A 9,558-nucleotide genomic window follows, 5' to 3' on the forward strand; every position below is an offset into this window, starting at 1 on the left:
GTCAAAAAGGAGGGAGGAGGTAAGTATGAATGGCTTTCTTCCACAGCAGATATTCCGCTCGAAAAACCGCACCACAATGTGGCATTTTTCAGACGGAATGTACTGCGGGTTACAGGTCGGACACGCTGCGTGATTTTTACGCAGCGTATCCGCCCCATGAGAACCCGGCCTAAACATTGGTTATAGCAATGTATATGTGCACCCGTGGATTTCCAGCGGTTTTTTACTGCGTTTCCGCTGTAAAAACCGCAGCAACAAATCTGTGCGACTTCAGAAATTTGCACCAAAAATACAGATAACATTTTTATTTAAAAAAAAAAAACACGATTTCAAAAGGTGTACGTAGCCTTTGAACAAAACATCTACTACGAAGCTTGCCCTTATTAGATAAGTGCCAAAGTATGAAGTGTGTATTGTCAGACTCAAGTCTAATATAGTCATACTCCAGGGTAAAAAGTTACCTAGCGCTGGTTTGACATCACCTAAAAAAACAACAAAAACAAACAAAAAAAAACTATAGCCTAAGAGAAACCAGATCAAGCCTATGTAAAAAGAAACGATCATCCTCCAGCTCTGCCGTACTTCCACGTGGTCCTGTGATGAGATCTTGCCGTTTCTCCTGACCTACTCCCAACAGAACACGACATCCCCTGCAAAGAGGTGCGCACGATGCCCCCGCCCCTGTATACAGCAATACTCTCTCTAGTAAATATTACAGGATCAAGTAGAGGGAGTACTTATTAACCCCCTCCCGCTGCAGCCATTTTTTGGATTTTCAGTTCCATTTATTCCTCCTCGCCTTCCAAAAGCCTTATCTTTTTTATTTTTCCGTCGATGTAGCCCTAGAAGGGCTTGATTTCTGCAGGACAAGTTGTAGGTTTTCCTGGCACCATTTATTGTACCATATAATGTACTAAGAAACAGAGGAATAAATTCTCTGTGGGTTGGAAAAAAAAAAAAAACGCGATTCCTCCTTTTTTTTGGCGCTTTGTTTTTACGGAGTTCACCGTGCAATTAAAACAACATGTTAACTTTATTCTGCAGGTCAATACAATTGAGTGGTATAAGGGCTTATTTTTTTTGTGGTTTTTGCCATTTTTTTTCTGAATAAATCATGTGTTGCAAAGGGGAATCTTTGCATAACATGTGCAACGGTAAAAGTGCCACCTGAAAAAAATTTTTTTTACATTTTTGCACGGCCGTTTTGAAAAAGAAGTGCAGGTCACTTCTTGGGCCGTTTTTCATAGACTATTGAAAACCACTCCAAAAACGGCCGTAAAAAACAGTGAAAATCGCGAGTGGCATAGAAAAACATCTGAAAGTCAGGAGCTGTTTTCCCTTGAAACCAGCTCCGTATTTTCAGACGTTTTGGAGTTTGCGTGTGAACATAGCCTTACACTTTAATGGTCAACAAGGTACTCTACCTGCCCAAACTTAAGGACCATTGTTCAATAATCGTTTTAAGAACCACTTTGCATTGCAGAATGGCAGGCTAATCACTGAACATCGCAACGACAGGTAAAGGAGATCTGATATCTTAAAGAGAACAAGGAAATCTCTGTTCTTCTATGGGAAAGAGAGCATCTATATGGAGCAAAAATAAAGCCAACCCAGAAAAGTATTAGCTTACTCATTTTTTGAAAAGGCTATTTATAGGCAAGCAGAAGGGCTGCCAGGAAACACTTCTAGACATTCATTATTCAATGTCATTGCCAAGGTATTGCCTGAATACAGCCTAGGCCAGGAGAACCCATGAGGGTGGGTGAGGGGTGGGTAAGCTTGTTACAACAGTACACGAGCAGGTACTCCGAAATGTTTAGCTTGTGACGGCTTGTTCCATGAAATAACGTGGAAAGACAAAAAAAGGTGGAAAAAGAACGTTTGGAGATGGAAGGCACAGAAGACCGACGAAGCCAGGAGCACACGTGCAGTTTTTCAAGACGGTTTGGGATTCATTGTTAAGGAATTCAACCCCGACGCCCTGGGACGGCTTAGAGAATGGAGAACTTGAGGCGGAATCATATGGAAGAGAAGGAGACGATGCCAATTACACAGCTGTTCAACTAAAACACAGTCCATACTCGCCAAAAAGGAGAACATCGCAAGATCATAGGTGGGAACAGCTGGAGAGTAAAGTCATCCATTTCTGAAGATCAAGAGGATAAGGCAGATCTTAAAGGGGAACTCCACCTTCATGAGATTGTTATCTTGATGTCCTCCTGTAACCCTAAGGCCTCATTCTCACACACACTTTCTATAGGATTTTTTAAAACGCAGGCGAAAACCGGTATTGTAGTTTTAGTGGGGGGGGGGGGGCTTTCCGTGCAATTTTTTGGTCGTGTATTTTATTTAGAGTTATTTTGTACAAATACTTTTGCTGCCGTTGTTGAAGTCCTATAGAGAAGCGTATGGGATAAAAAACAAAACGCTATAATGAGAGCACGCTTTTTAAAAAAAATGGCACGACCCAAAATGCGGTGTATGTAGGCACTCATGCATTTCACTATAGATTTATAAAGTAATATCTGGCCGCAATGTATTCGGGGGGGAAAAAAACGAAACTAAAAACACCAACAAAAATTCAGTGCCGTTTGTGAATGCAGCCTTACACTGACAGGGCATGCTGGGAGTTGTAGTTGCCAAACAGCTGGAGAGTCACAGGTTGCAGACTAGTCCTATACCAGCCAGTAGTATTAACATGTTCATAAAGTTTTTCCCTATGAATTGCAATACTAGCGTCACACAGACAAAAAAAAAAAGACTGATAAAGACTATATTTGGATAAACTGTTGAGTCAGGCATTTCCTCTTGATGTCATTAAGAGCATTCTGAGAACGACACTCATTTCCAGATAAGTGTCAACAAGGAAATGACAGCAATAATAATGTGCAATAAGGCACAAAAAAAAAAAACAGCACTCAAGGACACAGCGGCTACTGGACGACATTATATAAAGTGGTGAGGTACACATGATGTCACTAGTGTATAGACATATAGCACGAATGCCAGCTCCTATGAGAAGGTCCCGAGCACTACCCACCAGGGACACTGAAGCATATGTATAAATAGAATTGTGCCAGCTTTCTGGCGCAACTGCATTGAAAAGAACGGCATTAAGATTAAAGGCTAGATTGAAATCAAGCTCCTCACCATAATTTGACACTTGTATAGGGGGCATTGCTTATAAACTGCACACTGTGCAAAAAAAAAATGTGAATGAGCTACATCTGGTAGAAGGTGGCACATCTCCGTGGCTGCGCTGTATTCATCAACATTGTGCATGGTACACCAAAATCACAATGGCATACTGCTTGGCAGCTTACCAGTATTAATAAACGTGCTCCATAGTATTCCTGATCACAAGCGAGGGTACACGTTGGCGGCACATTAGTATGAAATTGCTTACCTACATTATGTGGGTTTTAGCCGTGGCAGCAACGCAATAATGACAGTGGTCTGCAGACTAGTCACTGACCCCAGTGTGTCTAGAGATGCAGAACATTCCTTCATCCACAAGGTACGTCACCTGTTTTTTCTCCATCAAACAAAGCTTGCTCTGTTAGAACATGGGCTTATCAAAACGTGAATCACCAAGGTATATCTATACCAAAATGGCGCAATAATCCAAGTGCGATCAATCAGCTAATTCCACAGCAAAGCAACTACTACTATACCTGGCATCAACTTAAAACCTATGGATGAAAGAACAGGAAACACAAAACTTGAAGACCAGTAAAGACACAAAGCGATCACCAATAAGCGATTGAGTAGCAAAGACTCCACATAGACTCACAACAGCCACGGAATGGAGTAGGATGATGGGATGGTGGTGCAATTTGGCATACAACTTTTTCCCCTATAGAGCACCATAAGTCACACAAGAGTAGATATACAACAAATAGGACTACTTTTCTGAAGGAAAAACATGACACAAACTGCATGGGTTCCACTAGTGCCACCGAACACTACAGTAGTTGTGGCAGAGTTAAGCAGCGAGTCTATGAGTAGTCACAGCCTTGGACGACAAACAACTTCCATATATGTTTAGAATAATCAAAACGGAAAAAATTAAAAAAATTACTTTTGATGTCAATTGCACATCTTTAAATGTCACTTTTTCTATACAGGTAACACCTAAACCGTATGGCCTTCATGATGTGCCATGTGATACCTACTGAAGACATACCAGGCCAATTTATTTTCCTTACCATGGAACTTATTGATATTGAGTCCATGTTCATGTGTTTTTTTTAAAAAACATTAAAAAAAATCTGTGGCAAAAATCTGCCGCTGAAACTCAGATTTCTGCTGAAAACTGGACAGGTGATCCACACGTGGATTAGCCCAATTGTAACTCAATGGATCTAATGTGCGACTTTTCATCCCGATTCTAAAATCTGCAGCGCGTACATTATTCGGCACGAATACTTTCCTCAACATGTAAGTTCGGTATAAAATACCCCATTCACATGCATTGCCGGCAGAACAACATTTCTAAAGTGTCCATCTGGCGTCACAGTGAAATCTGCAATAACTCTAAACCAAATCACCACCATCTTCAAATAAACCAAGCGGTCTAGAAAGAAGAAGCAGCCAAAGTTTGATAAAATGACAATACCAGAACAAGTTGGGAGTTGTAGTACCCAAGCAGTGAGAAAGGCACCAGACATCTTATGAGGATCTATTAGATACATTTGCAACAAAACTTTGCCACTTCCCAAACTTTTACCAAATGTTTACAATTAAAGCAAAAAGTTACACAATGTATCCATCCAGCGATGTTATGAGAAAGATGTACGAGATTAACCGATCAACCAAAAACCATTCACTTCCTAAACAGCAAAAATCCCACCACTCTGCCCCCTAAACCCACCGATACTGCCCCCCCCCCCCCCTTCTACTGACATTAAAGCCCGCCCGCAACAAGTAACTGTCCATAGGGGTGACGTCAACCCAAAAGTCAATAGCCCTTTGTTATGACTTGAACTAGGAGGGGGGGTAACACTGCACCGCCTGAATAAGTAAATGGACAGAAAATAGTCCTAAAATAAAAAGTACAAGTTCAATCAAAGATCCCGAACTAATGTGAGAAGGAACTGAAAGAGAGAAAAGGAGGAGGGGGAGAAGAAAAAGTGAGCAGGGAGGGCGCAGGAACCTCTCTCCATCTGTAGTCACTGAAGCCTACGTGGCATTTCCAGGAGGCAAAGACAGAGGGAGGGGGGCTACAGACAGAGGGCACAGGAGGGGGCAAATCCCATAGTCTGCAGATAATTAACCCCTCCGTGCCCACAGATCAATGCAAACCCGCTCCCATAAATCAGAGCGAGTCAGGACACGGCTGGAGTCCTGCATGCTGCCCAGCTGGGAAGTACGAGCTTGCAATACCTGCTGCCAAGGCAAAGATCTGCTCACCAGGTAGAGGGACGTGCCCAGATGCAGCTGTGTGCCCATATCTGCTTTAATCTACCCTAAGGCATGTGCTTCTGCAGCCTAGGATGGGGTAGGCGGAGATGGGTGGAGGGTGATGCACAGAGCCGGGGGTACCGTAGTTTATACAGCAGCGCTTACCTGTGTGCAGTAGGTAGAGATGCCAAGGTTAGGGAAGGTGGGGGTGGGAGAAGATCGCCCGGTGTCCGTTTTTTCTCTTGCTTCGTTGTGTGTCCCCCGGGGCCGCTGTAATCTCAGTGCGCAGCTCCTCCACTGCCGGGCTGCAGCGCCATGCTGGAATGCGGGGAGTGCGCAGGCGCACAGGGGGCCGGGCACAGGCAGCCCAGACAGGACCAGCCCACTCCCTGGCAGAGACATTACACTACATCCCCCTCCTCTGTTCACTTTCTATTGCTAGGAAATCCAACAAGCTCCCCTCCCTCCTCTGTGCAAATAGTTTCACTGTATAGGAAATCCACACACAGCCCCATTATTATGCACAAGCTGCACTTCTCTATCACTCATTACGGACAGGCTGGCCCTTAAAGGGGGTTTCCACTATTAAAAAATAATCTATGAGGTCTATATACAGGAAGCATACCCTCCAGCACTTGAAAATGGAAATAGGTTAACCCCTCCCTCCTTAGTTATGCAAGGTGCTGTGGCAGACTTTACGCAACACTTTTTTTTTGTTCCCTAGGTCTAAGTTCTTGAAAGTCTACCACAGTAAGGCTGGGTTCACACACAATTTTTCTGACCATTTAAATTGCATCAAAAAACGCCAGCGTTATTAAAATCTAACATACTTTTTGAGGGTTTTTTTTGTTTTGTTTGTTTGTTTTTAATTTGGTGTCATTTTGCACGGTTTTTTTTATGCCGTTTTGAAGTCCTGTAGAGGCGACTATGGGAAAAACGTCGGGAAAAACACCATGTTCAGAGCAGGCTGCGTTTGGAAAAAAAAGCCACTGACCACAAAATTACCTAAACAAAAACGCCACAATTCAAAAGGCAGTGGAGTGTAATGCATTTTATTTATCACTATAGACTTTAATGCAACATCTGGCCACACTAACAAATACTATTAAAAAACAGCAAAATGCTGTGTGTGAATCCAGCCTTAGGCCGGGCTCCCACGTAGCTTAAACGCTGCGGAATTTCTGCAACAGAATTAGTAGCAGCAAAGTGGACGAGCCTTAGAAAATCTCATGCCCACGCTGCGTTTTTGTTGCTTTTCTGTTGCAGGTTTTCCCCATTGAATTCAATGCTGATGCAAAACCCGCAACAGAAAGCAATGTTTTGTGACAGAATCGCAGGTAAGAAAGAAGAAAAAAAAATAAACTTACCCAGAATTCAGTGTTTCTTCTCCAGTCCGGCCTCCTGGGATGACATTTCATCCAATGTGACCGCTGCAGCCAATAACAGGCTGCAGTGGTCACATGGCCTGCAAAGTCATCTTAGGAGGCCAGACGACGCACAGAAGAGAGCAAGGGGGTAAGTATAAACGTTTTTTGGTATCTGTCTGGGTATTACACTGTATGGGGGCAGCTGTGTGGGCATTATAGTTTATGGTGGCAGCTGTGGGGGCATTATGCTGTATGGAGCAGCTATGGGGCATTACACTGTATGGGGGAGTTTGGGTATTATACTGTCTCGGACATCTGTGTGGCCATTATGCTGTATGAGGGCATATGTGTTGGCTTTATACTGTATGGGGCAACTAATCAAACATCCAGCTGCACCAAAAAAAAAAAAAGCACCGCAAAAATGCTGTGAAAACACGCCATTAAAAAGGGCACTAAAAGTGCAAAAAATCGCTGCAGTATCAGCAAAGTGGCAGAGATTCAAACAAATGTCATCCTCCTGCTGCAGAAATTTTTCTGCGGTACAGATTTTTAAATACGAGGGGTGTCCATTTCTGCTCCGGAAATTGCACGGATTTGTTACGGATTTTTCACACTGATATTAATCGGGAAAAGGAAACTGCAAGTCTAGAAAGTTCAAAATAAATTTAAAATAAACCCACTATACTCACCCTACCTCGGGGATACCGTGGCAACGCTTCCATGGTCTCCGCCAGTCTCTGCACACCTGGCCTCCAGCAATGACGTGTCGAGTCAACATGTTACCGCTACAGCCATTCACAGGCTACTGCAGTCACATGTGACGACACGTCATCACTGGAGACCAGGTGTACATAGACCAGCGGGGGACCTGGGAAGCATAGCCATGGGAGAATAGTGTTTTGTTTTAAAAAACACTCTTGACCGGGAAATCCGCACTAAAATCTGCACGATCTGGAGCAGATTTGCCACTGCGGATTTCCTTGCGGTTGTGAGCGGATTTGCTGCGGAAATATTCCTCAGCAAATCCGTTACGTGTAGACCTAACCTTCTTGTGAAAGATTTGCTGGATTGCAACAATTTACAAAAGGATTCGGGCAGGAATTCCATATGTAGATTGTGCAGTCACCGCGATCAATGCCCAATGCAACGGTGCTTGGTAACAGGGCAGGCCGCCTCAATATGGTGTATTGTCATAGGGGCACACTCGTGAAAACTGATGCTAAGGAAAAATGGAGTAGTTGCCTGTGGCAACCTATCAGAATCCATCTTTCCTTTTTTGGAGGCCCTTAGGAAAATGAAAGCAGCAACCTGATTGGTTACCATGGTCAACTGTACACTTTTTCCTTGGCACCTGTTTTTATAAGGGCCTAATTCTAAGCGCTATACAGTTGCCTAAATACCAATACTATACAGTGCTGCAACCACCACACACCGCAAATATAGTATAGGATACTGTACAGTTTCATGCAGTAAATACAGTATCACATACAGATGAATGGAACTGATTTTCAATCTCAGCAAATTTCTGGCTGGGTACCCACAGGTCGGATAAAAGTACGCAGCGTATCGGACCTGGAACCCGCAGCGAATTCCACCCGAAAGAAAACTCACAAATTGTAGTGCAAGTTTCGGGCAGAAACTCTGCTGTGGAAACCAGCCCAAAAAAAAAAGTCTATACTTACCCCGGGCCGTTGTCATGGCAACATGTCCCTCTGCTGACCGTGCAGTCTGGTCTCCTCGGATGATGCTGCAGTTCATGTGACCGCTGCAGCCTGTGATTGGCTGCAGAAGTCACATGGGATGAAACATCATCCCAGGATGCCGGCCTGGATGAACAACAGACGAAAGCGTTGATATGACAACATTCGGGGGTAAGTATTAATATTTTTCACGTGAAAAGTAAATTTTTTGGTTTTGTTTTTTACTCCTTTGCGATTCTTGCAGCAGTGTTTCCGCTGTAAAATTCACAGCGCTTGCCTATTTGTTGCAGGTTTTACATCCCCATTGAATTCAGTGGGGAAGACCCGCAACAGAAAAGCAACAAATACGCAGCATAAGGGTATGTCAACACGGGCTATTTTCAGCCGTTTTTCGGGGCGTAAACATCCCAAAAAATGGCTGACAAGTCGGAAGCAGAACACCTACAAACATCTGCCCATTGATTTCAATGTGAAAAACTGCGTTCCGTTCCCACGGGGAGTTTCTTACGTGGCCGTTTTTAAAAACGGACGCGTAAAAAAAATGCCTCGTAAAAAGAAGTATGTCACCTCTTGAGACGTTTTTGGAGCCGTTTTTCATTAACTCAATGGAAAAACAGCTCCAAAAACTTCCATAAAAAACGCAGCGAAAAACGATGGTTTGATTAATAAACGGCTGAAAACCAGGAGCTAGTTTCCCTTGAAAACCGCTCCGTATTTTCAGCTGTATTTTGTTAACCGTGTGAACATACCCTAAATTGAATGCTGTGGATTTAAAATCTGCACCGAAGGTCAATTTATGAATGTTTTCGCTCCAGAAAAAATCTGCATGAGGTTTCTTCAAATGTTATTCCCCTTACTGTTACTGTAATTGCTGCGGAATTTCCACACAGAATTCAGTTGCAAAAAATCTGCAGTGTTGACGCTACGCGGGAGCCCGGCCTTACGGTCCGTTTACACTGCTGCAAAGACGAAGGCACTCATTTGCTCCTTTCACATGGAGTAATGATCTGTTATGTATGGGGGCAAGTGAGTGTTCGGGTATGTTCACACGCCCTATTATGGACGTAATTCAGGCTTTTTATGCCGCG

At 43.5% G+C, this 9,558-nt stretch overlaps 1 protein-coding gene across 2 annotated transcripts in view; it reads right to left on the reverse strand.

The window, feature by feature from the left end:
• The window catches only part of LOC142659639 (fibronectin type-III domain-containing protein 3A-like), an 88,770-nt gene extending 83,044 nt beyond the window's left edge, over positions 1-5,726 (reverse strand). For both annotated transcript variants that reach the window (XM_075835981.1, XM_075835980.1), the window contains exon 1: positions 5,569-5,726. The gene's annotated coding sequence lies outside the window, so the exon portion shown is untranslated. The remainder of the gene's footprint in view (positions 1-5,568) is intronic.
• Between the last annotated feature and the right edge of the window lie 3,832 nt (positions 5,727-9,558).

The sequence above is a fragment of the Rhinoderma darwinii genome, chromosome 8 (assembly GCF_050947455.1).
Source record: "Rhinoderma darwinii isolate aRhiDar2 chromosome 8, aRhiDar2.hap1, whole genome shotgun sequence".
In the NCBI taxonomy this organism is placed as follows: Eukaryota; Metazoa; Chordata; class Amphibia; order Anura; family Rhinodermatidae; genus Rhinoderma; species Rhinoderma darwinii.